Source organism: Equus przewalskii, chromosome 26 (genome assembly GCF_037783145.1).
Source record: "Equus przewalskii isolate Varuska chromosome 26, EquPr2, whole genome shotgun sequence".
NCBI classification, from domain to species: Eukaryota; Metazoa; Chordata; class Mammalia; order Perissodactyla; family Equidae; genus Equus; species Equus przewalskii.
The window spans coordinates 17,533,085-17,559,244 of record NC_091856.1 but is presented as its reverse complement, the minus strand read 5'-3'; the positions used below and the strand labels follow the sequence as shown (position 1 = coordinate 17,559,244).

At 38.3% G+C, this 26,160-nt stretch overlaps 1 long non-coding RNA gene across 1 annotated transcript; it reads left to right on the top strand.

The window, feature by feature from the left end:
- Positions 1 to 6,603: 6,603 nt before the first annotated feature.
- LOC139079560 (uncharacterized) lies at positions 6,604 to 24,004 on the top strand. The gene is made up of 3 exons (XR_011533264.1): positions 6,604 to 6,664; positions 19,659 to 19,770; positions 22,154 to 24,004. It is a non-coding gene; the product is annotated as an uncharacterized lncRNA (long non-coding RNA).
- The last annotated feature ends 2,156 nt before the right edge of the window (positions 24,005 to 26,160 follow it).

Below are 26,160 nucleotides of genomic sequence, written 5' to 3'. Positions count from 1 at the left end.
AAAGGAAGATGGGCACGGATGTTAGCTCAGGGCCAGGCTTCCTCAGCAAAAAGAGGAGGATTCACAGTAGTTAGCTCAGGGCTAATCTTCCTCAAAAAAAAAAAAAAAAAAAACCAGAAGAATACACCTTCTTCTCAATTGTGCATGGAACATTCTCAAGGATAGACCATATGTTGGGAAACAAGACAAGCCTCAGTAAATTTAAGAAAATTGAAATAATAGCAAGCATCTTTTCTGATCACAATGCTGTAAAGCTACAAATTAATTACAAGTAATAAGCTGTGAAAAGGAGAAAGATGTGGTGACTAAACAATATGCTATTGAACAAGCAATGGATCATTGAAGAAATTAAATGAGAAATAAAAAAAATCTGGAAACAGATGAAAATGATAACATACCATGCCAACTCATATGGGATGCAGCAAAAGCTGTATTAAGAGGACAATCCATCTCAATACAGTCACAACCTAATAAACAAGAAAAATCATAAAATAAGCAATTTCAAATTACACCATAGTGAATTAGAAAAAGGCAAACAAACAAAGCCCAAAGTCAGCAGAAGGAGAGAAATAATAAAAATCAGAGCAGAAATAAATGCTATTGAAACAAGAAAGACAGTAGAAAGGATCAATGAAACAAAGAGCTGGTTCTTTGAGAAGACAAATACAATCTACAAATCCCTAGCCAGACTTACAAAGAAAAAAAGAGAGAAAGCTCAGATAAACAAAATTAGAAATGAAAAAGGAGAAATAACGACAGGTACCACAGAAATACAATGGATTATAACAGAATGCTATGAAAAACTATATGCCAACCAATTGAAAATCTAGAGAAAATGGATAAATTCTTAGACTCTTACAACCTCCCAAAGCTGAATCAATAAGAAACAGACAATATGAATAAACCAACCACAAGGAAAGCAATTGAAACAGTAATCAAAAGCATCCCAAAGAATAAAAGCCCAGGACCAGACAGCTACCCTGGGGAATTCTACCAAACTTTCAGAGAGGATTTAATACCTATCTTTCTCAAGCTATTCCCAATAATTAGGGAAGATGGAACACTTCCTAACACATTCTACAAGGCCAGTATCACTCTGATACCAAAGCCTGACAAGGACAAGAAAAAAGGAAACTACAGGCCAATATTGCTGATGAACATAGATGTAAAAATCCTCAACAAAATTTTGGCAACCCGAATTCAGCAATACATCAAAAGGATCATACATCATGATCAAGTGAGACTTGTACCGGAGACACAGGGTTGGTTCAACATCTGCAAATCAATCAACGTGATTCACCGCATCAACAAATTGAGGGATAAAAACCACATGATCATATCAATAGATGCAGAGAAAGCATTTGACAAGATTCATCAGCCATTTATGATAAAAAAAACTCTTAAGAAAATGGGGATAGAAAGAAATTACCTCAACATAATAAAGGCCATATATGACAAACCCACAGCCAATATCATACTCCATGGGCAAAAACTGAACACCATTCCCCTGAGAACAGGAACAAGACAAGGATGCTCACTCTCACTACTCTCATTCAACACAGTACTGGAGGTTTTGGCCACAGCAATTAGACAAGAGAAAGGAATTAAAGGAATCCAAATAGGGAGTGAAGGAGTGAAACTCTCACTGTTTGCAGATGACATGATCTTATATAGAACCCCCCCAAAAATCCGTCAGGAAACTAATAGAAATAATTAACAACTACAGTAAAGTTGTGGGATACAAAGTCAACTTACAAAAATCAGTTGCTTTTCTATATGCCAAAAACGAACTTACAGAAACAGAACTCAAGAATAAAATTCCATTTACAATCACAACTAAAAGGATAAAGTACCCAGGAGTAAATTTAACCAAGGTGGTGAAGGACTTATACAATGAAAACTATAAGACATTACTGAAAGAAATTGATAAAGAGATGGAAAGAGATTCCTTGCTCATGGACTGGAAGAATAAACATAGTTAAAATGCCCATACTACCCAAAGCAATGTACAGATTCAGTGCAATCCCAATCAGAATCCCAATGACATTCTTCACAGAAATAGAACAAAGAATCCTAAAATTCATATGAGGGAACCAAAGACCCCAAATTGCTAAGGCAATCCTGAGAAAAAAGAGCAAAGCTGGAGGTATCACAATCCCTGACTTCAAAATGTACTACAAAGCCATAATGACCAAAACAGCATGGCACTGGTACAAAAACAGACATGCAGATCAATGAAACAGAGCTGAAAGCCCAGAAATAAAAGCACACATCTATGGACAACTAATCTTTGACACTAATATTTACATTTATGCTTACCACATTGTCTGTATTCTGTAGTTTTCTATTAAGTCTTGAAATCCACTTTATTCTTCTTTTTTCAAAATTGTTATACCTATTCTAGATCCTTTACATTTCCACATCATGTGAGAGTCAGCTTGTCAATTTCAATAAAGAAACTGGAAGGGATTGAATTGAACCTATATATCAATGTTGAGGTAACTGACATTTTAGCAATTTGAATTTTCCTCTCCACAAGCATGATCCATCTATTTAAGTCTTCTTTAATTTCTCTCAGCAAAGTCTTGTAGTCTTCAATGTGTAGGCATTACACATATTCTGTTAAATTTTCTCTAAGAATTTCATATCTCTAGAGTTGTAAAGTAAATGATATTTTATTTTCATTTCAACCCAAATTTTTCACTGTTCATATTTAAAATACAATCATTTACTATATTTTATTCTGTATCCTTGCTAAATTCACTTACTGGATGTATTAGTTTTATTTTCAGATTTCTTAGGATTTTGTATGTGTAAATTGTCTATTGTGCAAATAAAAACTAATTTTATTTCCTGTTTTCCAATTTGTATCCATTGAAAAGTTTTTATTCTTGTCCTGTCACACTGGCTAGTACCTCTAACACAACATTAAGTAGAAATGAGAAGAGTGGACCTCATTTCTTCTTTTCCAATCTTAGGAAGAAAGCATTAAGTTTTCACCATAATGTCAGCTGTAAGTTTTTCTAGATGCTCCTTATTAATTTGAAAAAGTCCCATCTATTCCTAGTTTCTGAGAGTTAGTTTTTTATTGTTGTTTATCATGAGTGGGTACTGAATTCTGTCAAATGCCTTTTCTGCATCTATAGAGATGAACATATGGTCTTTCCTTTTTCTTCTGTTAATATGGTCAGTGTTATTTCCTGACTTTAATGTTGATCCAATTTTACATTCCCGAGGTAAACTCTACTTGTTCATGATATGTTCTCATCTTTATATACTTCTGTGCAGCTAACTCTGGCTTGAATAGTCTAAACTCCTTGACCTCCCTGATGTCTGATTTCTTTCTCCTCAACTCAACTTAGTGAACCCCTGGGCTCTGAGATATTCCTCCCTGAGGATTTATCCTGGAGACTTCCTCCAGGCTGCAAACTGGGGCAAGCACAGAGCTCACCTGATTTTTCTCTTTTCTTAAATATCACAGTTCTGTACTGTTATTTAATGTCTGAAAACCATTGTTTCATATGTTTTGTCCAGTTTTCTAGTTGTTTGAGGTAAGAGGGTAAATCTAGTCTCTCTTGTTTTTTTAAAGATTGGCACCTGAGTTAACATCTGTTGCCAATCTTCTTTTTTCTTCCTTCTTCTTCCCAAAGCCTCCCCAGTACATAGTTTTATATTCTAGTTGTAGGTGTGCTGTGTGGGACACCACCTCAGCATGGGCTGATGAGCAGTGCCATGTCTGTGCCCAGGACCCAAACTGGCAAAGTGCTGGGAGGCCGAAGCAGAGGGCATGAACTTAGCCATGCAGCCAGCCGCAAATCTAGTCTCTTTTATTCCATGACGGATGGTAGTGGAATTCTTACCTCCACCCCCCGCAATACGTTTTTAAAAAATGGAGTTGTCAGGGCTGGCCCCGTGCCCGAGTGGTTAAGTTCCCACGCTCTGCTGCGGCGGCCCAGTGATTCACCAGTTCAAATCCTGGGTGCGGACGTGGCACCGCTCATCAAGCCATGCTGAGGCAGCATCCCACATGCCACAACTAGAAGGACCCACAACTAAGAATATACAACTATGTACCAGGGGGCTTTGGGGAGAAAAAGAAAAAATAAAGTTTTTTAAAAAAATAAAATAAAAAATGGAGTTGTCATGTTTCTTGTCAACTTCATCTGAAATTTAAAAGGCAAAAATTAGCCCAAAACTTCTTTGCAAAGAAGAACATTCACAGAGGAACTTCTCTACCTGATAAACTCTATAAAGCTATAATAATTAAAGTATTATCATATTTGCACAGAAATGGCCCATTCTGGTACAGAGTGGGGAGTCCACAAAATTATATATATACATAAATATATAAATATACATACATATAAATACATACATGTATATGTGTATGTATGTATTTAGAGGGATTGTATATATGTATTTAGAGGGATATGTATTTGGCATTTCAAATGCTGAGCCATAAAATTTGGATTGATAGATATGAACAAATAAACAAAAATACTATATTCCAAATTAGAAAAACAAGAGGGATTTGGGGAAAATATTTGCAATGCATACAACAGAAAAGATATTAGTATTCAGAATATAGAAAAAATACCTATAAGTAAAACAGATAAAGATAACCTATCCAAAAGAAAAAATTTGGAATAATGAAACAAGTAATTGAAGGAATAAACATATGAATGATACCTAATTTTATGAGTAATCAAGGAAACACAAATAAAATGAAGAAAATATCAAGTGGGCCAAAATAATTTTTTAAATTAATGTATAAGTCAGGTTCCAGTGAAGAAAACAGAACCTATGCTAGATAGTTCAATAGAGAAACTGTAAGACAGAGAAGTTGTTGCAAAGGTCTAAGAAAACCTAAAAAATGCCAAAAGGGGAAAGTGAGACTCACCAAAGATTAGCAACAATAGGATCTCCTTTAAGCTGTCAGAGACTGAATGTTCGTGTCTTCCCAAATACTCCAAAGGTATTTGGAGGTGGGGTCTTTGGGAGGTGATTAGGTCATGAGGCTGGAGCCCTTATAAATGGGATTAGAATCCTTATAAAAGAGACCTCAGAGAGCTCCCTTGCCCCTTCCACCCAATGAGGACTCAGGATAAGAGGGCTGTCTATGAACCAAGAAGTGGGCCCTCACTGCACAAGCGAATCTGCTGGCGCCTTGGTCTTGGACTTCCCAGCCTCCAGAACTGTGAGGAATTCTGTTGTTTATGAGCCATCCAGTCTGTAGCATGCGTCCTGTGTTAGCAGCTCAAATGAACGAAGACACATGCGCTGCTGGTAAGAGTATGAATCATTGCAGCCTTTTAGAAAGGTAGTTTGACCATGTCTGGAATGTATTTAATCCTCTGTGATTTTGTCCTAACCAAATAAGGGTGTGAATAAAGATCTAGCCATAAGCATATTTATTTCATATTTGTTCATAATAGCAAAAATTGGAAATAATATACTACTATTCAAATATTGTATTTAGACTCAGTTTGATGGAAAACTATGCTACCATTAAGATAAAAATGTAGAATAATATTTAAAGACGTGAAGGAACATTTACAAAGACCTAAATTTAAAAAACACTTTGAAGATATTACATTGCTCTTTTTAATTTTAAAAGTATATATAGTACATATCTTTGCAGATGTAATTATATATAATTTGCATATATATGCATAGAAGTAGCCTATATATTTAAATATATAATAGTGGGTATCGTAGAGTGGGGTTTTAACTGTTTTTAATTTTGTTATTTTTCCTTATCTCTATTCTTTACAATCCATATGTATTCTTTGTATAGAAAAACGCTAGTTGTGTACAATTCACTTTCAATTAAATTCATTTATTGGACTTTATTCTCAAGAACAGATGTGGAGGAGGGCACAAATTAATCTACAAGGATTCTTCTAACACTATTTTTGGTAGCGTTAAAATGAACATACCCTAAATTCCTAACATAAAGACGTACAAAACGCTAGGAAAAATTTTTACCCAAAAAAGTGGGACCTCATTCTTGGTTGAAATCTCTCTCTTTCTCTCTGTTTCTCTCACTCACTCACTCACACATACACACACACACACACACACACACACACACACACACACACACACACACACACACACACACACACACACACACACTTATAACAAAGCCTGGGGTTATCTGTCAGAGAGATTTATTTTTATGCTATATATACACCACGGCGTGAATAGTGATTATCTCTGTCATGGAATTCCATCTAGTTTAGGGGTTTTGTTTGTTTGTTTGTTTGTTTGTTGGCCTTTTTTCTTACCCGTTGAATAAAAGGTTATTTATTGATCATCTACTGATGTAATGAACGGGCATTACTTCTGTGTAAGGGGGGAAAAGGTTGTTAACGAAAAACTTGCATCCTTTTGGATTCATATTTATCTACAGCCAAAGAAAAAGCTTTTTCGTCTTCCTCTTTCTTTCCATTTAAACGTCGAAAGAGCAACACACGTTTGCAACTCCCAGCGAGACAGAAAGGCAACTCTGGAGCCCAAGAAGAAACGTTGCGCGCAGGCGCCATGCTTTTGCAGAGCATGCTGGGAAATGTAGTTCCAGTGGGCCGCGTGAGCAGGCGCACTTCCTGGCTTCAGGTGTTGAGGATACCCTGGCTGTGTTCTGAATTTTTCAGTGGAGCCGGTTAGTTTGTTATCTCCCCTGCGCTTGCATCTGGGTGGCAGTTGGGGAGGTTGCTCCCCTCAAGGGTTGAGGCGTGGCGAGAGGGGCATGAGAGACTGCACTGGCCCAGCTTAGTGGCAGGGGCGGAAGAAAGGCGGAGATTGGGCAGTTGAGGTTTGATGTTTGGTTCGCGTTGGAGTCACGTGCAGAGTGCTGCCCTGGACCCCGCTTCCCGGTTGTGCAGGCCTACGACTGTCTCTGGGTTATGAGGAGGCAGAGCCTAGCTGTGCATCCAGCCTTAAGGGAGAGGAGTTTGGACTCCCACTTCGGAGTTGAGGGTTAGGCAAACAGCTTGGGGCTTTGGGGGCTTTGGCTATCATGGGATCTGTCGGGCAGGCAAATACAAAAGACCACTCCAGACCTGGGCAGGGAATTGCAGGAAAATTGATCTAGAAGCTCAGTGGCCCTAGAATTTAGGTTTCCTGACACCCAGTCCTTTGCTCTTTCCTGTGGAATGTACCTCCTCTAGAGGTAGTTTTCTGTTTTATTTTGTTGGTAAATTTTTGAAGGCTCTTGTGTAAAGAGCTGTGGCATTGATTCCCTACTTTCTGTGGCTTTTAAACAGCAGTTGACTGTTCTTCTTTGAGTTGGCATTTGTGAATGCACTTTCAACAAGTTAAAGTGCTTTACAATTATTATTATTATTAATAAACAAGGAGGGGGACGGTGTACTAGATGTCACCCATCTTGGGAGAGCCAGAGTTTTAGGGTTAACTCTGTGTCTGGATTGCCAGATTGGAGCTGTGTCCCTGGACACTGCAGTGACCGTAGAGACTTGGCTGGGAAGAAATCTGTTCCCAGACTCGTTCTGACCTTATTTTTAGGGAGGGTGTGAGTTACATCCAGGGAGTCAGACAGGGTCCCCAGAAAGGCAATCCTGATTTCTCAGGACCCCTTTTCTTCTTTAGCTCTGTCTTCTGAAGTCTCTACTTGATTAGATGAGATGGCAAGAAGGAGGACCTGACCATTGGCCCCCTACTACCTTGTTTTTTGTGAGCAAAACTTTTCAAGGCTTTTGTACCTTAAGCTGGGTTTACTTTCTAAAGTTAACACCTGAAGTTTGGAAAGTCACGTGGAGTTAAATATGTCTTGAAATTCTCTTAAACTGTTCATAATTTACATATATACCACTATGCAGCAATATATATATGAATGTTCCAAAATATATTCTTCAAACATTAAAATATCTCTTAGCATGGCAAGATGCTCACTTATGAGAGGCATGTAAGAGTTGAGGAATTGAGGAAACAGCAGACTCTTCCATCTCACACTTCACTCCAGATAGCGTACTTTCTTGAGCCTTTTTGGCAGATTTGTACACTTGGAACATACAAGTTGATCTGTACTGCAACTCGGCTTTATTTTTTCTTTCCTGAAATATCATCTCTGTGTCCAGACGGAGGAAAGATTTTCTTTCTTTCATTCATTGACTAAATCTTGAGAGCCAGCTTTTTGCCAGGTAAGGGTTGAGGCTCTGAGGTTACAGCAATGAACAAAACAATGAACAAATACAGCAATGAGAAAGTCCCTGTCTCCATGGAACTGACGGTCTGGGATGAGCACACAGGTGATAAACAAGTAAATACAGAGTGTGTCAGATGGTGACTAGAGGAGGAAACTGTACTAGAGAAATGGGGTTAAGGAGGGCCTGGGACAGCTGTTATTTCCTATAGGGGTTCAGGGAAGGCTTCCCTGGTGGTGTGACATTGAGTAGAGACTTGAAACTGAGGAGGTGAGCTTTGCAGATATCTGGTGGTGGGGGCATTTCCCAGGTAGAGGGAGCAGCATGAACAAAGGCTCCAAGGTGCACATGTGCTCAGCCTGTGTAGGGAGCATCAAGAAGACCATTGTGGACAGAGGGGTGAGTGACACAGCATAGTCGCAGTTGAGGTGAGAGGGTGAGAAAGGTCCAGATCACACAGGGCCATGTAGGCCGCTACGAGGAGTTTGGTTTTCACTCTGAGTGAGAAGGGAAGCCATAGGAAGGTGGTTGTAGTTGTTATTGTTTAATCAGCTTTGTCAAGGTCTAATTTGCATACAATTTACCAATTTTCCAGGGAGGATTTTGAGAGGAGAAGTCACATGATTTGACATATTTTAAAGGAACCAGTTTGGAGGGTCTGTTGAATAGACTGTAGGGGAGCAAGAGCAGATACAGGGAGATAGTTTCAGCAGCTAAGGCAGTAAGCCAGGAGAAAGAGAGACGATGTCCCATTTCCTTCCCCTTCCTGCTCTCTCAGCCACACTTCACTCACATCAGACCTCCACTCCTCCCCCATCTTCACTCTCAGTTCATGATCCTGCTTCCTATTTCACTGAGAGAAGAGAACAACCAGACAAGAACTTCCAAAGGCTGTCACCATGACCTCCACCAGCCTTCCTGGAGGACTTCCCATAGGGTCTGTCTTCCTCCTCTTACTACAGAGAAAAGGTCTGTGCTCTGATTTATGGCCAGCCCCTCTGCTGTGCATTAGATCCCACCTCCTCTCACCTACCCAGGACAGTGCCTGAGATAATTGGGCAAAATTCCTGATAGTTCTGCTATTTGTTTTTTGTTTGTTTGTTTGAATATATAGGCAACATTAATTTTTCCAGAAAAATTCAAAGAAAATGCTGATTTAAGAAAATTTATAAATGATCTAATATCCATGAACACTAATTTGCTCTGGAAGAAATCTCTACTAATATATTAAGCTTCTGTCCTTCTTGAGTTACAAGGGACTTGTGTTAAAAGAGTTCACCTATAGCCCCATTGGAACAGAACCAAACACATAGCATTTCCTTCCCTTCCAAGCCCATCTCATTTTCAGTTTAGGTGACTTCAAACATAGAAAAGAAAAGACATCTTTGTCAGCTCTCACAGCTCTGGTATCTATATTTTCAACCTGGGTTCAGACCACTCAAAGGTATCCTGATTGCACTTCACTTGTGTACATATTCCAGTGTTGTTGGTGAATGGAGGTTTACAGGCAATAAGTTGCTTGTGTCAACTATGAAGCTTTCCATTTAAAATGGTTACAGCTTTCTACCTGTTTGATTAAAAACCAGCACATTATTATGATAATCGTTATTTAAACATTTACTTTATAATATAGTCATGTCTTTAGTGAGACTCAGAAAAACTTAAATAGTCCATTGCTCTTTCAAGAAAATCTCTACAGACTTCTGAACCAATGATTTAAAAAGAAAAGTTTTTCCTCTACAAATTTGATTAATAATTCAAATATTTTCTTCTGGTCAGTCTTTTCATAAATAGTGTTTGGACCATTTTAAAATGGAGAGAAATAATACTGAACTTGAGAATCGGGGAGAAGCTATAGTGCTAGCCCTGCCAGCGGCTAACTGTGTGACCTCAGCAAGTCACTTAATCACTGTTGGCCTGAATTGCATCTTGAGCAAACCAGGGAATTAGCCTTAATGTTTCCTGAGCCTCTTTGTAGTTCAAATGTGTTACAGAACCGCGGCTCACGTCTGATGTGCAGAGAGAGCAATACTACAGCAGCAGCTTTTGAGAGAAAAAGAGCTTTATTGCATGGCCAGCCAGCAAGGAGACAGGAGGCAAGGCTCAAATCCATCTCCCCAAGCTGAATGAGGACCGACTTTTAAGGAATTGGGCACGGGAGTGGTTATACAAAAGTGCTAACTTGGTGGAATCTGATTGGAGGGTGGGAGTGTAACAGTCTTATAAGTCTGATGTCCTACAAGTGAAGGGACCCCTCGCTTCTTATTAGCTTCCCCACTCCACTTTCTCTTTATATTGAGTTCTGTAGTTGGGGAACTTTTGGTTCCTACACAGCTAGAGGTCACCTGAGGACAAGGTTCCCATCTTCTGAGCATACTGCAGCTACATGACTTGCAGTTTTTGCTCTTTACACCTGCAAAACGACTTTTGATACAACTTTGTTAATGATACAATAGGACACAAAAGGGCCCCTCCGAATTGGCCTATGATGGTTACAAGTGAAGTGATATCATCTGTGGGGTTTAGAAAGCAAGAGCCTCTAGCAGTCCTTGTGTTCAACATCTTATCTTTACTACTCTAACATCAACGTCAGCCTTGGAAAAGGAAAGAATTTACAGTTGGATGGTCTGAGGGTTGTGGCAAAGATTAGGATAGTCACACATCTTTTCCTGGCTGATTGTGGAGATGGTTAAGAACTGAGAGCATAGTACCCACAGGAGGTTTTTAATAACAGATGTCAGGTCACTAGGATACTTGGAAGTAAAGAAGGCAGGGTCTACGTTACATTGTTGGTGGGTGGTCATGGGTTCTGTCTGGCTACTCTGATCCAGACACTTCAGACTCAGCAGTAGCAGCACAGGTACAGTTTAGAACTCTGATATGGTGGCTTCCAGAAACTAAACTGATAAAGGAGTAAATATCAGTTTGTAGAATACTAATCAGCAAGTACTCATTAAAACATCTGCTATGCAAGGGGCACCCTACTAAGTACATGGGGATTTTTTGAAAAATCAGTGATCATAGTCCTTGCTCAGTGCAGTGGGTTCTTGGACCCAATTCCAACGTGTGTGTGTGTGGAGGCTTCCCCACACCAACAAGCAGTTCTTGGATGCCAGCAGAGTCTCCAAGAATTCAACTCAATTCTGACACTATCTACCTGGAGATAGAATCAGATTCCACAGGTAAAAGGCTTAGTCCCACGAGACTGCCCTCCACTTCAAACACTGGTCTTAATCCCAGGTTTGTTACCTGTGCTTCTGACCAACCGGCTCCAACCTGGAGGTTCCAATAACCCCCTCCAACTCAGGATGCCTGTTGCAAGTCCAGGTTGTTACCTGTGCTTCTTACTTACTGACACCCTCTTCAGGTTCAATTAATTTGCTAGAACAGCTCACAGAACTCAGCAAAACACTTACGTTTACCAGTTTATTAAAGAGTAGAACAAAGGATACAGATGAGCATCCAAATGGAAGAGATGTGTAGGGCGAAGTATGAGGGAAGAGATGCAGAGCTTCCACCCGTTCTCCAGGCACACCACTCTCCCAGCACCTCCTTGGGTTCGCCAACCCAGAAGGTCTCCAAGAAAGGGCCAAGGAGCTGTCATTTGGGGTTTTTATGGAGGCTTCCTTATGTGGTCATGATTGACTAAGCCATTGGCTATTCGTGACTGATTGAACTTCAATCCCCCCCTCCTCCCCAGAAATTAGGGTGTGGGACTGAAAGTTCCAATCCTCTGATCACGTGGCTAGTTCTCCTGACAACAAGCCCCCACCTTTGGGTGAGGTCCAAAAGTCACCTTCATTAACATAAACAAGAAATTCCAAGAGTTTTGGGAGCTGTGAACCAGGAACTGTAAATGAAAACCACATATATATGAGAAATATATTTTGGTCATCTGAATGACGAAATATGTATTTCTCATAAATCACAACATTGCACTTAGAAGTGTAAAAGCTGACTACAAGAAACATTAACTCTAATCTTGCTTTGCGGTTAGCAGGGGTTCAATAAACATTGAATTGAAAAATGTAATTAACAATGGTTTAGCTGTAAGTCAGTCTGCATAGAGAAAAGGGCAAAGATTAAATGATATTTTAGGATCCTAAATCCTAGGCAATTCTGAACTTTTTATGGCAATATCATAAGGCACTCTGGACACTTTCCTGGACTGTTGAGACGTAGGAAAACATAGTGTCTTGAATCAGACTTCTTTAAGATAGCAGGTCTAACTAGCAGCATGCTGTAGTATAAAGACCACTGAATTGGGAAGCAAGAGAAATCTCTATTCATTCACTCTTTCAAGAAACATTCATTAGATGTGTAATATGTGCCAGGTTCTATGTGTGGGACTGAAGATGGAAGAGTAAATAAGTCAGACAGTGTCACTGTCCTCAAGAAGCTTACTGTCTAGGAAGGAAGACAAGACATTGGAAGTCGAACATTAAAGTATAATTAATGTAGTAATAGGGGAAGTATAAGGTGCTATGAGTTAATTTTTGCAGGTAACATAATTATTATTAAAGTACATGGTATGGGGGCTGGCCCGGTGGTGTAGCATTGAAGTTCACGCACTCTGCTTCACTGACCCAGGATTCACTGGTTTGGATCCAGGGCACAGACCTAACACCACTTATCAAGCCATTCTGTGGGAGGCATCCCAAGTATTAAAAAAAACAAAAGTGGAGGAAGATGGGCATAGATGTTAGCTCAGAGCCTATCTTCCTCAGCAAAAAGAGGAGGATTGGAGGCAGATGTTAGCTCAGGGCTAATCTTCCTCAAAAAATATATATATGTGATATGATTGTAATGTGACTTTAATACATATAAATAAGTGCTCTTTCCAAAAAAGATTCCCTCCCCCTGAAAAGACTGTTTCAGTTTAAACACCCACTAACAGTGTATGAGAGCACCCATTTCCCCACATACTTAAACAAGTACTGGATATTATCTGTTTTTGACAGTTTTGCACATGTGATGTTTGAAAAATGATATTTCATTTAAATTTGCATTTCTATGATTAAAAGCAAAGTTGAAAATCTTTTCATATATTTATTGGCCATTTGCATTTCTTCTGTAAATTTCCTGTTCTTATCCTTTGCTCATATTTCTATTGCATTTTATTTTTTCCTAATTGGCTTGTAGGAACTCTATATAATAAAGCTAATGATCCTTTCATTTTATTAGCTACAAATATTTATTCCCAATATGACTTCTCTTTTTTAATGTTGTTGTTTGCCTTGTATGTTTGAGTAGTCAAATCTGAGAGTCTTTTCCTATATAAACTCCAGGTTTTATATTTTTTAAAGGATCTTCCTACTGCAAGATTATGAAAGTATTTTTCTAATATTTTTCTGGTTATTTTATAGTTTTCTTTTCTTTTCTTTTTTTTTTTCTGCTTTATCTCCCCAAACCCTTCCTGTACATAGTTATATATCTTAGTTGCAGGTCCTTCTAGTTGTGGGATTATAGTTTTATTTTCAATGTTTAACTTTCATTCACTTATAATTTATTTTTGTAAGGTGGTGGCAAGTTTATTTTTTCCTAAATGGATAAGCCAGTTGTCCTGAGATTGTTTATTGAATTTCCACCTTTCCCCAAATATTGGAAATGCCACCTTTGTCATATTGTTACCACACAAAGGGCACTATCTGCTTGCTGCAAGACAAAAGCCAATCGTCAGGTGGCAAGATGGTGGCAGAGAAAGGGCATTTTATTACAGCTTGCCAGCAAGAGGAAAGATGGCCAACAAATGTCCAGAAGAACCACCTTAAGGGGGGCACGGAATCTGGAAGCAGTTATATAGACCAATGAGTTATAGGGGAGGGGGTTAGGAATGTCGACCCTCTGGTGTTACAGACTGGGCATTGCCACACAAGATCTTTCGGTTTTCATTGATGATGGCTATCAGCATAGACTCTCTGTTTGGGGGTCATCACAGTCCTAAAGAACTCAAAAGAACGAAGTTATCATCTTATGGGAGCTGGAAGGTATATGGACAAGCAAGGGTCACAAAATCTACAGAGCAGGTGGATCTCCTGGAGGGTGCAAATCCAGCTGGGTTAGTTAAACCAGAGGTCATTCAGAGTTACAACGTGGTCTCTTTTCTACAGTATGGCTTGCCTTATTGTGTTGAGCCAGTTTCAATATGTTAAATTCCTATAAAGAAATGACCTATGTCTAGACTCTGTATTCTGTGTTATTATTCTTTCCGTCTATGCTTGTGTGAGTACTACCCTGTTTTGGTTAACGTAGCTGTATAATATGTTTTGATATCTAGTATGGACAAGTCACCCCCATCCTCATCTTTTTTTTTCTTTTTCAAAAGTGTATGTCATATAGGTGAAATTGGGGGGCGTGTCAGTTTCACAGGACTGCTGTAACAAAGTACCACAAACTGGGTGGCTTAAAACAATGGGAATTTATTGTCTGACTGTTGTGAAGGCTGCAAGTCAGAAATCTGGGTGTCAGCAGGGCCAGCTGCCTCTGAAGCCTGCACGGCCCCTTCCTAGCTGCCCGTGGTTTGCCGGCAGTCGTTAGCATTCCTTGGTTTACAGCTGCGTAACTTTAATCTCTGCCGTCATTGTCATGGGGTGTTCTCCCTGTGTCTCTCTGAGTCTTCACACGACCATCTTATATGTGACGCCAGGTACCTGAGGGTTACTATAGATATTAAGCCAATTTGCTGTTTTCCTTTTTAATTTGAGGGGTGGCTGGGGTCTCGAGGATTTGTGAACTTGTTTTGCAGAAGAAAGAGAGTGCCTTCAGGGAGATTGCAATCACTGGATGGCCAGCCCTCAGCAGCCCTTGAGGCCCAGAAGTCAGATTGCCCAGGGGCTTATTGGCTCCTCCTGCCAGCCCCTTAGCTCTATAAAACCCCCCTGCTTTCTGTTCTTGGGGAGGTGGATTTAAGTGCACCCAGACTTCCACCTACTCATTTTGGTCAATTCGAATAAATCTTTCTCCATCTCCAAGCACCGATGTCTCAGTGTTTGCCTTGTGCATCCAGCACATGAATTTGAAATTAAGAGGTTTGGTATCCTAAGGACACCAGTCATATTGGAGTGGGGGCCCACCCTACTCCAGTGTGACCTCATCATAACTAAGTATGTCTGCAATGACCCTATTTCCAAATAAAGTCACTTTCTGAGGTTTTGGGAGTTAGGACTTCAACACGGTTTTTTTGGGGGGTGAGGGGGACACTTTCAACTTACAACAGGAGAGAACTGGCATCTCTAAAATATTGAGTCTTTTCATCCAGAAACATGGATTTTCAATTGATTCTCTTCAGCTGCTGAGAAGTCAGCAGAGTGCTGCTGTTTTGAAGTTACTGTGCCTGTTTCTAATCCTGTTTTTAAAGAGATAAGCATATATTTAAAGAATTACGTAAACTGTGTCATCAGGCAGTAAAACATAAAACAAGGCTAAATGGTGCTCAAAAGAAAGATGTAAGCTGTCAGAAAATAGTTGAGGTAAATAGGAGATTAACTGAAATAAAACAAGGTATCTTTTTGTTTTTGCTGATAAACATTTTATTTTAGAATAGTTTTAGATTTATAGAGAAATTGCAAGGATGGTACAGAGAGTTCCCATGTATCCCACAGCCTGTTTTGCCTATTGTGATATTCTGATTTATACTAGGAAATATATATTGGGTCTTCATCCCCATTTCTGGCACAGAGCTCCTTAAACCCTTGGAATTTCCTACGTGATGAGAACAATAAAGTTGTCTTTCATTATGTTAATGAGGTGACTTTAAGACTGCACCTAAGGATGCGGGCTTGCTGCCAGGACAACGAACCATGTGATTAGAGGGTTGGAACTTTCAGTCCCACATCTCCCACAACTTACCAAGAAGGAGAGGGCCTGAAGGTTGAATCAGTTGCCAGTGGCCAATGATTTAATCAATTGTGACTATGTAATGAATCCTCCATAGAAAAATCCAAAGGACAGGATTTGGGGAGCTTCCAGGTAGGTGAACACATGTGGGTGCTGGGAGAGTGGTGCACCTGGAGAGGGCGTGGAAGATCTGAACCCTTTCCCTGTACCTTGTCCTGTGCTTCTCTGCCATGTGGCTATTCCTGAGTTATATCGTTTTATAATAAACCAGTATTCTAGGAAGTAAAATGTTTCTCTGAGTTTTGTGAGCCGTTCTATCAAATTAAACCCAAGGAGGAGGTGTGGGAGCCTCTGATTTACAGCCAGTCAGTCAAAAGTATAGGTGATAACCTGGGCTTGCCACTGGGGTCTCAAGGGAAGTGGGGCAGTCTTTTGGGACTGAGCCCTTAACCTGTGGGCTCTGGTGCTATCTCCAGGTAAATAGCCTCAGAACTGAGTTGAATTGTAGGACACCCAGGTGCTTGGTGGTGCGGGAAACTCCTCTCCCAACCACACACATTAGAATTGGTCTCAGAACCTTTACCTATTAACATTCTACATTAGTTTGGTACATTTGTCACAATTACTGAACCAAGGTAGATACATTATTATTAACTAAAGTCTGTATTTTATTCAAGCTAGTTTTTACCTAATGTCTTTTTTCTGTTCCAAGACCCTATCGAAGACACCATGTTACATTTAGTCCTCGTGTCTCCTTAGGCTCTTCTTGGCTGTGACATTTTCTAATCCTTTTTAAAATTATCATTATTCTTTGTGTGTGTGTGTGTGTGTGTGTGTGAGGAAGATTGGCCCTGAGCTAACATCTGTTGCCAATCTTCCTCCTTTCTTCTTTTTTTCTCCCCAAAGCCCGAGTACGTAGTTGTATATCCTAGTTGTCTTTCTAGTTCTTCTAAGTGGGATGCCAACACAGCACAGCTTGATGAGTTGTGTGTAACTCTGCACCCAGCATCTGAACTGGAAAACCCTGGGCCACCCAACTGGAGCGCACAAACTTAGCCACTATGCCACTGGGCCAGCCCCTATTCTTTTTGTTTTTTAACCTCTATGCTTCAATTTGAGTATTTTTTATTGGTCTGTTTATCTGTTAGCCCAGTCTGTTATCCCCATCCAGTAGAGTTCTTAATTTCAGTATTCATTCTGTTCTAAATGCTTATTTGATTCCTTTTGGTCTATTCCAAGTTACTATTGAAATTTTCCATCCTTCTATTTTGTCTGTCCTTCTGCTTTGTTGTCTCTTGATTATAGGCCAGTGATACCGAGAACTTTGTATGTCAATAAGTTTTTATTATGTGTTTGTCATCATGATGAAGGCACCATAGAGATTCAAGTTGATGGCATCTTTCACCAGGAAGAGTTCTCTTTCTTTCTTTTTGAAGTAGATAGGATCACCTCAGCCAAGCTGAGTTAGTTCAGGGTTGTTTGATAAGATTTATTTTACGTCTTGGTTGCTTCTTTTCTAGGATGTGGCCCTCCTGGGCACTCAGTAGAAAATGTGGCAGGTCTTTCTTTCCTCAGCCCAGAAAGATTGTGGAAGATTTTCTTTTCCATTCAGAGGTTTTCAGCTTAGCTCTTCAGACTCCCACCCCATTCAGCTTAAAAATTCACTCATACTTTTAGGGAAGAGTCTGGTCATGTGTTTGAGGCTGCTTCAGTCCCTCCTTTTGTCCCTGTAGCTACTTGTGAGTGCCAAAGTCTATGCAGTTTTCTTTGTCCTTCTGGAATGGCCTTCTGTGAGGAGTCAAGCTTGGATTCTCAGCCAGAATTGGCAAGAATTTAGTTCCTCCAGGTGAACAGTGGCTGTATATCCTCAGTGTCAGTTTATCACTCCTCTAGAGATTTCTTTTGCCTGTTTTGTTTTCAGGCTCTTCCTAAGTCTCCAGAAAACTTTTCTTTGCAAACAGAGGACATATCTTTTAACATCAGGTCCTGTATCTGTTATATCTTCTCCATTACCTGTAGAGTGTAAGGCAAGGGAGATTGTATTGCATGTGAAATATGGGAGGCAGTAATATCAAAGTTTTCTAGGTAAGTTGATTGGCTGTTTGACGTTTGAGGAATCTCATATTGTGGCACTTATCTTGATGAATTCTCCATGGTCCAGGATCTAATCTTCGTATTTGCAGATTAAGAAACCTGAAATCAATATAGAGACAGATTTAACCACGTAAGTTTACAAGGGATTGATGAGTTAAACAAAAAGTGGATTTATTTCACACTAACATCTAGAACTACTATGGAATTCAGATCTGCAAGTCCTCTGGCAAGAAAAAAAAAAAAGAAAACCAAATTCTCACCCTAATTTTTCTTGGCAAGCATAGAACTATACCAAGGGGAGTTAACGGTATTATGAAGATGTATAATTCTCTTAGATAATGCTATTTTATGAGTTCTAGCTCCATGATAGAGCCTTGCCTGCTTACAGAGATAAACGGGTCTAGCTGGTACTTGGTACCAGTCTCTTTTCTCCCAGATGATGTATGAAATAGGAAGGACTTACCAATATTTGCATCTCTATCTTCTCTTTTCCTGTGTTCTGTTACCATTGCTTTACTTTTGATTGATCCATGTTTTTATGTGCATTGCTACCAAGAAGAAGGTTATAACCATGTACATTTATGCATAACCTACTTATGATATCCCTACACTTTATTTCCTGAGTTCAGTTTATATCTTACATCTATCTCTCTATATGTTTATATCTATATCTATATAAATAGATATACATAGATATTTATTTTCAGTGTCTTTGTAAGGAAACCTCAGTATTGCTGCTGTGTACTCTCAACAGTAGACACCAAATCAGGTACTCTTGGCCACTCTTGAACTTAGAACCCTGAACCCCTTTGGAACAACTTCCTAGCCCCTCACTTTGTCATTTTCAGTTGTTTGCTTTACTATTTCCTAAATGTTTGCAGGAGTGATCCCTGAGTGAGTATGTATTAGATGTTTTAGGAACCAGTGGCATTGGAGGCTATGCCACTGGACTTTACCTTGTAGGAATGAAAAGAACCAAGGCATTGTCAGATGCTGTACAGGGATGTGACAGCAGTGACAGGAGCCTTTTCTCATTGGATGAGCATAGCTCTATAATCATTACAGGGGACTGCAGTGACTATTTCTTCAAATGTCAAAACGTGGTAGTATGGGATTTACAGGTGCTTATCTGAGACTGGGTTTTGAGCTTAGGGACCAGAGATTTTTAATTTTATTTGTGCACAAATATATTTATTTTTATACTAAACAGGTGGTAGCTCTTCTCTTTAAAACCCTGTAAATAGGGGCCGGCCCTGTGGCACAGTGGTTAAGTTTCCAGGCTCCATTTTGGTGGCCTGGGGTTCACAGGTTCGGGTCCCCGGCACAGACCTAACAAGCTCATGAAGTCACACTGTGATGGCGTCCCACATAAAATAGAGGAAGATTGGCACAGACAGTAGCAACAGTCTTCCTCAAGCGAAAAGAGGAAGATTGGCAACAGATGTTAGCTCAGGGCCAATCTTGCTCACAAAAAAATAAATAAGGAAAGAAAGAAAAATAGAACATTGGAAATAGGTATGTTTATCTTGTTACCTTAACAGCATCAACATTCCTATATCTCAGAGTTCCTGAAGACGACTGAGGACATGATTCTGAGATCCATCATCAACACCCAAGCCCCTATCTTTCACCAAGAATGGGACATCAGCTTTTCAAATCAGATGTTATCTCCCAAGTAAGAAGAACCATACTAATAGATAACAGAGGGAAAAATGGACAAATGTCACAAAATACTTAGCCAAGAAAGAATCAGATATCTAAGTAACAATCAGATAGTTAGAAATCCTTGTAAAGAGTAGTCCATCTGTGCATCGTGGTGGTGGTACTAACAATACTGGTACTGGAGGTAGCTTTGGAAATATTGGTTAGTGTCTGCTGTGCAGAGCCCCCTGATCTGTATAGAAAACTGAGTTCATCTAGTGGAAACAACAACTTCATTTCTACATATCTTTATCCATCTTCTCACCTATCTCTGTGATCTCAGAGGAGGAGATGGCCCTCTTCCATTGTTAATCTCTCCATCTGTACCCCAGATTCCATTCTTTTTGACTTGTCTTAGGATCTTCATTTAGTGATTATTTCATGATTCAATCTTTTCCTGTTCTAATTTCAGACATTCAAAAGGTTTTATTGCTTTGAAAAAGTATTGTGCCTAATAATAATTTAATTTTACTTATCTTTCAATTTTATTCTCTCCTTTTATTATGAAACTCTTCATACTTGTAGCTAATAACTTCAATTCCTCTTCTGTTTCAGTGTTTGAAGCTAAATTGTCTTCTCTTTTTCTACTAAAATTATTCTGAAGAGAGTCCTGAATTCCAAATTCTTTCTTGAGAGCAACCCATTCTTTAATCCTTTCTTATTTTGTTTGGTGTTTTGTTTTCTTTTCTTTTGAGGAAGATTAGCCCTGAGCTAACATCTGCTGCCAATCCTCCTCTTTTTGCTGAGGAAGATTGGCCCTGAGTTAACAACTGTGCCCGTCTTCCTCCATTTTACATGTGGGACAGCTGCCACAGCATGGCTTGATAAGCAGTGCGTAAGTTCGCACCCAGGATCTGAACTGGTGAACCACTGAAGTGGAGTTAGCAAACTTAACCATTACACCACCGGGCCTGCCCCCTTTACTCCTGTCTGTATTCAGACTTTCTGCTGCATTTGTTATTTTGTCTTTGCTTATGTGACATCACTAGATTCTTTTCTATTCTAATCTCTTTCCAAATGCTTTTTCATTAGCTTCACTTCCTTCATAATAACAATGCATATACTTTTAAAGCCTATTTTCTACTTGTTTATTTTTTATCTCAAAGAATCCATGCATTCTGATATCCTCAAATAGTCTTTCTGTGTGATTAATTCTCTGATGTACTTTTTATATAATAACTATCAGACCAAATATCTCATTTGCATTCTATCCCCATAGTTTCCCCAGCTTAGAGTCTATCTCCACTTGAATGTCCTACTTCACCTTAAATCACTTGAAACTCAATATGGTAAAAAACGAAATCACTAGCTTTCCCTAAGTAGTCTCTTTTTCCTTCTTCAATATTTCTGTCATTAGTACCATATTAGTGGCACTATGATTTCCTCTATTGTTACCACAATTAGTTCCAGCCTTCTTGGCTAGAAACCGAGAAGTATCTTTATGCAGCTCATTTTGTAAAAGTTCCCCATAATCATGTCAGTATTTTTTCTTTCTTCCTTTCTGTGTTTTAGATTTACTCCTCTACTAAATTCTTACTATCATATTCCCAATCCAGGCCCGTATCATTTATATTACACTTTCTTGCTATATTTGACAGCCTTATTCTCTCATCATCCATTTTAGATGATACTAACAAGCATCTTCATCTAAAACACCACATGTTTGTCATGTTATTATTGTGACAGAAAACCTCAATGTTCCCATCTCCTCCTACGTGGCATAGAATTTCTCTTCTTAATTGTCAGAGTTCTTTATTATCCACTCCCATATCTTTATTCTTCTTTTTATTTATTTATATATTTTTTTTGCTGGGAAAGATTCACTCTGAGCTAACGTGTACTACCGATCTTCCTAACTGTTTTTCCTCCCTAAATCCCCAGTAAATCATTGTATATTCTAGTTGTAAGTGCCTCAAGTTCTTCTATGTGAGCCACCACCACAGCATGGCTACTGACAAATGAGTGATGTGGTTCTGCACCTGAGAACTGAACCTGAGTTGTCGAAGTGAAGTGCACTGAACTTTAACCACTAGGCCATCAGGGCTGGCTCATTCCTTTCTTATTTTTTACCCCTGCTTTCCAAAGCCGTAGGTTTGAATTAGTGTCATTGACTTGTTCTCATGTCCCATACTCTTCTGTATCTTTGCCTTTAATTATGCTATGCATTTTGTCTCAAAGCAGCCATTTCTTTTACCATGCCTATCTATACTAACCCTTTCCTGCTTTAAACATACATATTAATCAGGACCTGTACTGTATAATCTTTCATTTTATCATAGCACTGGTTTATTTTTATTTGTGTTCTCATTTTTTCTGTAACTGAGGAGTGAGTTTTGTTTTCCACTTTTGTATTCCAGAGGGAACAGACGTTGTCTTCTGCTTGATCCTGGTGCTATATTCAAAGTCTGAGCACCAACTCCGAGAAGAAAGTGTCTGAAAAACAAATAGTGTTATGGCATGATGTTAGAAAAATTTTCAAATCCTTGTTCCTAAAACTTCACATTAGAAGAATTGGAATTTGAAAACCACCAGTAAAACTAAATTACAAGAAAATTCAATTCAAGAGGAAGATTATGAATATAATAATTTGGGGAAAATATTTAATCTGAGTTCAAACTTTTTAAACAACTGAGTGTTTCTAGAAGATAAAGACCTCATAATTATGACACAAATGATAGGGTTTAAAACATAATTCTTCTTCAATAGATTTTTTAAAAGGAAATTCAAAACAAAAAATAATTTATTAGGTATAAGAAAGGATACATTTGTAGCTAAAACCTTACTTATTCTGGAGACAATTTAAATGTAAAGCCATAGTTCAGCACTGATGGAATCTGAGAAAATTTGTATGAAAGAGAAATGTGAATGTAAACTATGTGGTAAATCCTTCAGCCAGAACACTAATCATATTCAAAATCAAAGAATACATACTGGAGAGAAATCTTATGAATGTAATGAATGTGGGAAAGCTTTTAGTGAGAGAACTAACCTTATTAAACATCAAAGAGTCCATACTGGGAAGAAACCTTATGAGTGTAATGGATGTGAAAAAGCCTTTATGTATAAGTCATCCTTTAGAAATCATGAGAGAATTCATACTGGAGAAAAACCCTATCCATGTAATGAATGTGGGAAGGCTTTCAGCCATATTTCAGCACTTAGTCAACATCACAGAATTCATACTGGAAAGAAACCATATGTATGTATTGAATGTGGGAAGACCTTCAGCTGGAGCACACATCTACTTGAACAACAGGGAATTCATTCTGGGGAGAAATCCTGTCAGTGTACGGAATGTCAGAAGGTTTCTTGCCACAGCACATCATTAATTTGGCATCAGAGATCTCACACAGGAGAAAAACCCTATGAATGTAATGCACGCGAGAAAGCCTTCAGTCATACGCCAGCCTTCATCAACATCAGAGAATTTATACTCGAGAGAAATCCTATGAGTGTAACACACGTGGAAAGGCCTTCAATCGGAGGGCACATCTTACTGAACACCAGAGGATTCATGCTGGAGAGAAAGCTTATGTTTGCAAGGAATGTGGAAAAACCTTCAGCCAAAGTACACACCTTACTGAACATCTAAAAAATCATTCTGGTGAGAAACCCTATGGATGTAATGAATGTCAAAAACTATTTTGCTATAAAACATCACTAATTCGACACCAGAGAACTCATACAGGAGAGAAACCCTACCAATGTGATGAATGTGGGAAATCCTTCAGTTTAAGCTCAGCCCTTACTAAACATAAGCAAACACATGCAGAGGAGAAACCAACCTTACTGATGTAATAAATGTGGTGATGTTTTTTCTCACAGTACGTCTTTAATCTGACATCAGAGAACTCAGTTCAGAAATGAGACCCTATCAGAGTAATAAATGTGGGGAAGCCTGCAGCCATGGTTCATCACTTACACCTGAGCACTCACAATGGCAAGAAACCCTAGGATTGTCACACAAGAAAAACTTTAGGCAAATACTCACTTACTCATTATAACGTTTGTACTGAGAAGAAACACTGTTCTTGTAATCAATCTGAAAAATTTATTGTTATTGGAGAAAAACTTATAGTGGAACTATTCATCTCAAAGACTGGTTTGTTTTTTAAAGACATTTTTAAAATTATTTTCAGAGATAATTTATTAATATATGTATATATTTGCTTATAATAAAAGCCTTTTCAGGTACACAAAAATTTTAATGGGGTGGTCAAATTTCTTTACTGTTTATGTAATCTTTTATCCTTTCATTCCCACGTGATTTTTCAATGTTAAAGAAACATCTTTATGGAGGGTTTAAATTTTAAAAATTGACAAATTTGATTAATAGCCATAGACATACAGATATAATATGCATTATTTTTCAGTATTCATGAAATGTTTTTTAAATGGACCATATATATGGCTATAAAGAAAATCTCAACAAATTCTCTCTAAGGGAAATATTCAAGTCCTACATTTTTTTTTTTACCACAATGAGATAACAGTAGAGAAAACAAGTAAAAGCACATCAAAATTATTTAAATTAAATAATTTTCTAAGTAATTTTTTGGGTTAAAGAATAAATCCAAACAGAAAATTGCAATTATTCAGAGAATAATAAAGCTAGAAATTAATTATTCAATTCAAAACTTAGGGAATAGAATGATGATATAAACCTGAAGAAAAGAAAAGGAATGCATTAATAACAGTAAAAGCAGACATTAAGGGAAAAGGTACAAAAAGTACATTATATAAGCCAATAAACAAACTTCTAGCCATAGGACAATGGGAAAAGAGGGAAAACACAACAGCTGGGAGTAAGAAAAGGAATATAAATGCAGATAAAAGGGAAGTTAAATTTTCAAATTCAGTCATTAACAAGTCAAATCTAGCACCTTAGTAAATTCAGTACTGAGATTTGTCGTAGGACTTCCAGACTAGTTCAAAACTAGAAATGTACACTAATAAAGAAAGAATATATCTTAGTAGACGCTATAAAAGTATTTGGTAAAATGCTACAGGCATGGATTTTTTTAAAGTTAGGAATGGAAGGAAATTTCCTTAAATTGACAAAGGATATTTACCAGAAAACTACAGTAAACACAACAAATACATAGAAGCATTCTTACCAGAGACAAGAATGAAACAAATGATGTTTGATGTTGCCACTGTTAATGAAAATTGTTTGAAGGTCTCAGATAATTCAATAAGAGGGAAAAGATGAGCTAGTCATATTTGAAAGAAAGAAAAAAAGCTAACATCATTTGAGATGATATGTTTGGTAACTAGAAAATTCACTAGTAACATTACTAATGTGGAGATTATATACATATATGTCAACAACGCACAATTAAACAGAAAAATAGAAAACAGAATGTAAATAAGTGACAGCCACAATATTGACCAAAAGAAATCTAAAAATATCAGGAATAAAAAAATTCCAACAGAAGATTATATGATAAGCCTTTTCTAAAGAACATACAATATTATAATAAATGAAGAGACATGAGTGGAAGAATAGTATAAAGATTCAATTTGTTTCAAGTTTACCTTTGATTTGCAAATTTAGTTAAATCAATATCAATGGAGTTTTAAAACATAAGAGCTTTATTGAGGTATAATTCACATACTATGCAATTCACTCTTTTAATGTTGTATAATACACTGGTTTTTAGTATATTCACAGAGTTGTGCAACCCTCACCACTCCCTAATTTCAGAACATTTTCATCACTCCAAAAAACAAGCCCCCTACCCAATGCAGTGACTCCCATTGCCCTTCTCCCTCCAGCCCCTGGCAACCACTCGTCTACTTTCTCTTTCTGTGGAGTTGCCTGTTCTGCCCTTTTCATATCAATGAAATCACAGAATACGTGGCCTTTTGTGGCTGGCTTCTTTCACTTAGCGTAATGTTCACAAGGTTAATCCATATTCTAGCATATATCAGTACTTCATTTCTCTTTATAGCTAAATAAAATTCCATTGTATGGATCTACCACATTTTGTTTCTATTCATCAATTCACGGACATTTGGGTTGTTTCCACTTTTTAGTTATTGTGAATAATACTGCTATAAACATTCATGTGTAAATTTTTTTTGTGTGGACATGTTTTTTGTTCTCATGGGTATATACCTGGGAGTGAAGTTGTTGAGTTATATGTTTAACTTTTAAGGAAATGCCAGACTGCTTCCTAAAGCAGCTGCACCATTTTACAAGCCCACCAGCAACAGGAGTGTTCTTATTTTTCCACATCCTTGTCAGTATTTGTTTTTTTCTGTGAGATGTATATGTATATAAGTATATGTGTATGAATATATATATGTATAAGTTCATTGGAGAAACGTATATTCAGATCCTTTGCCCATTTTAAATTAG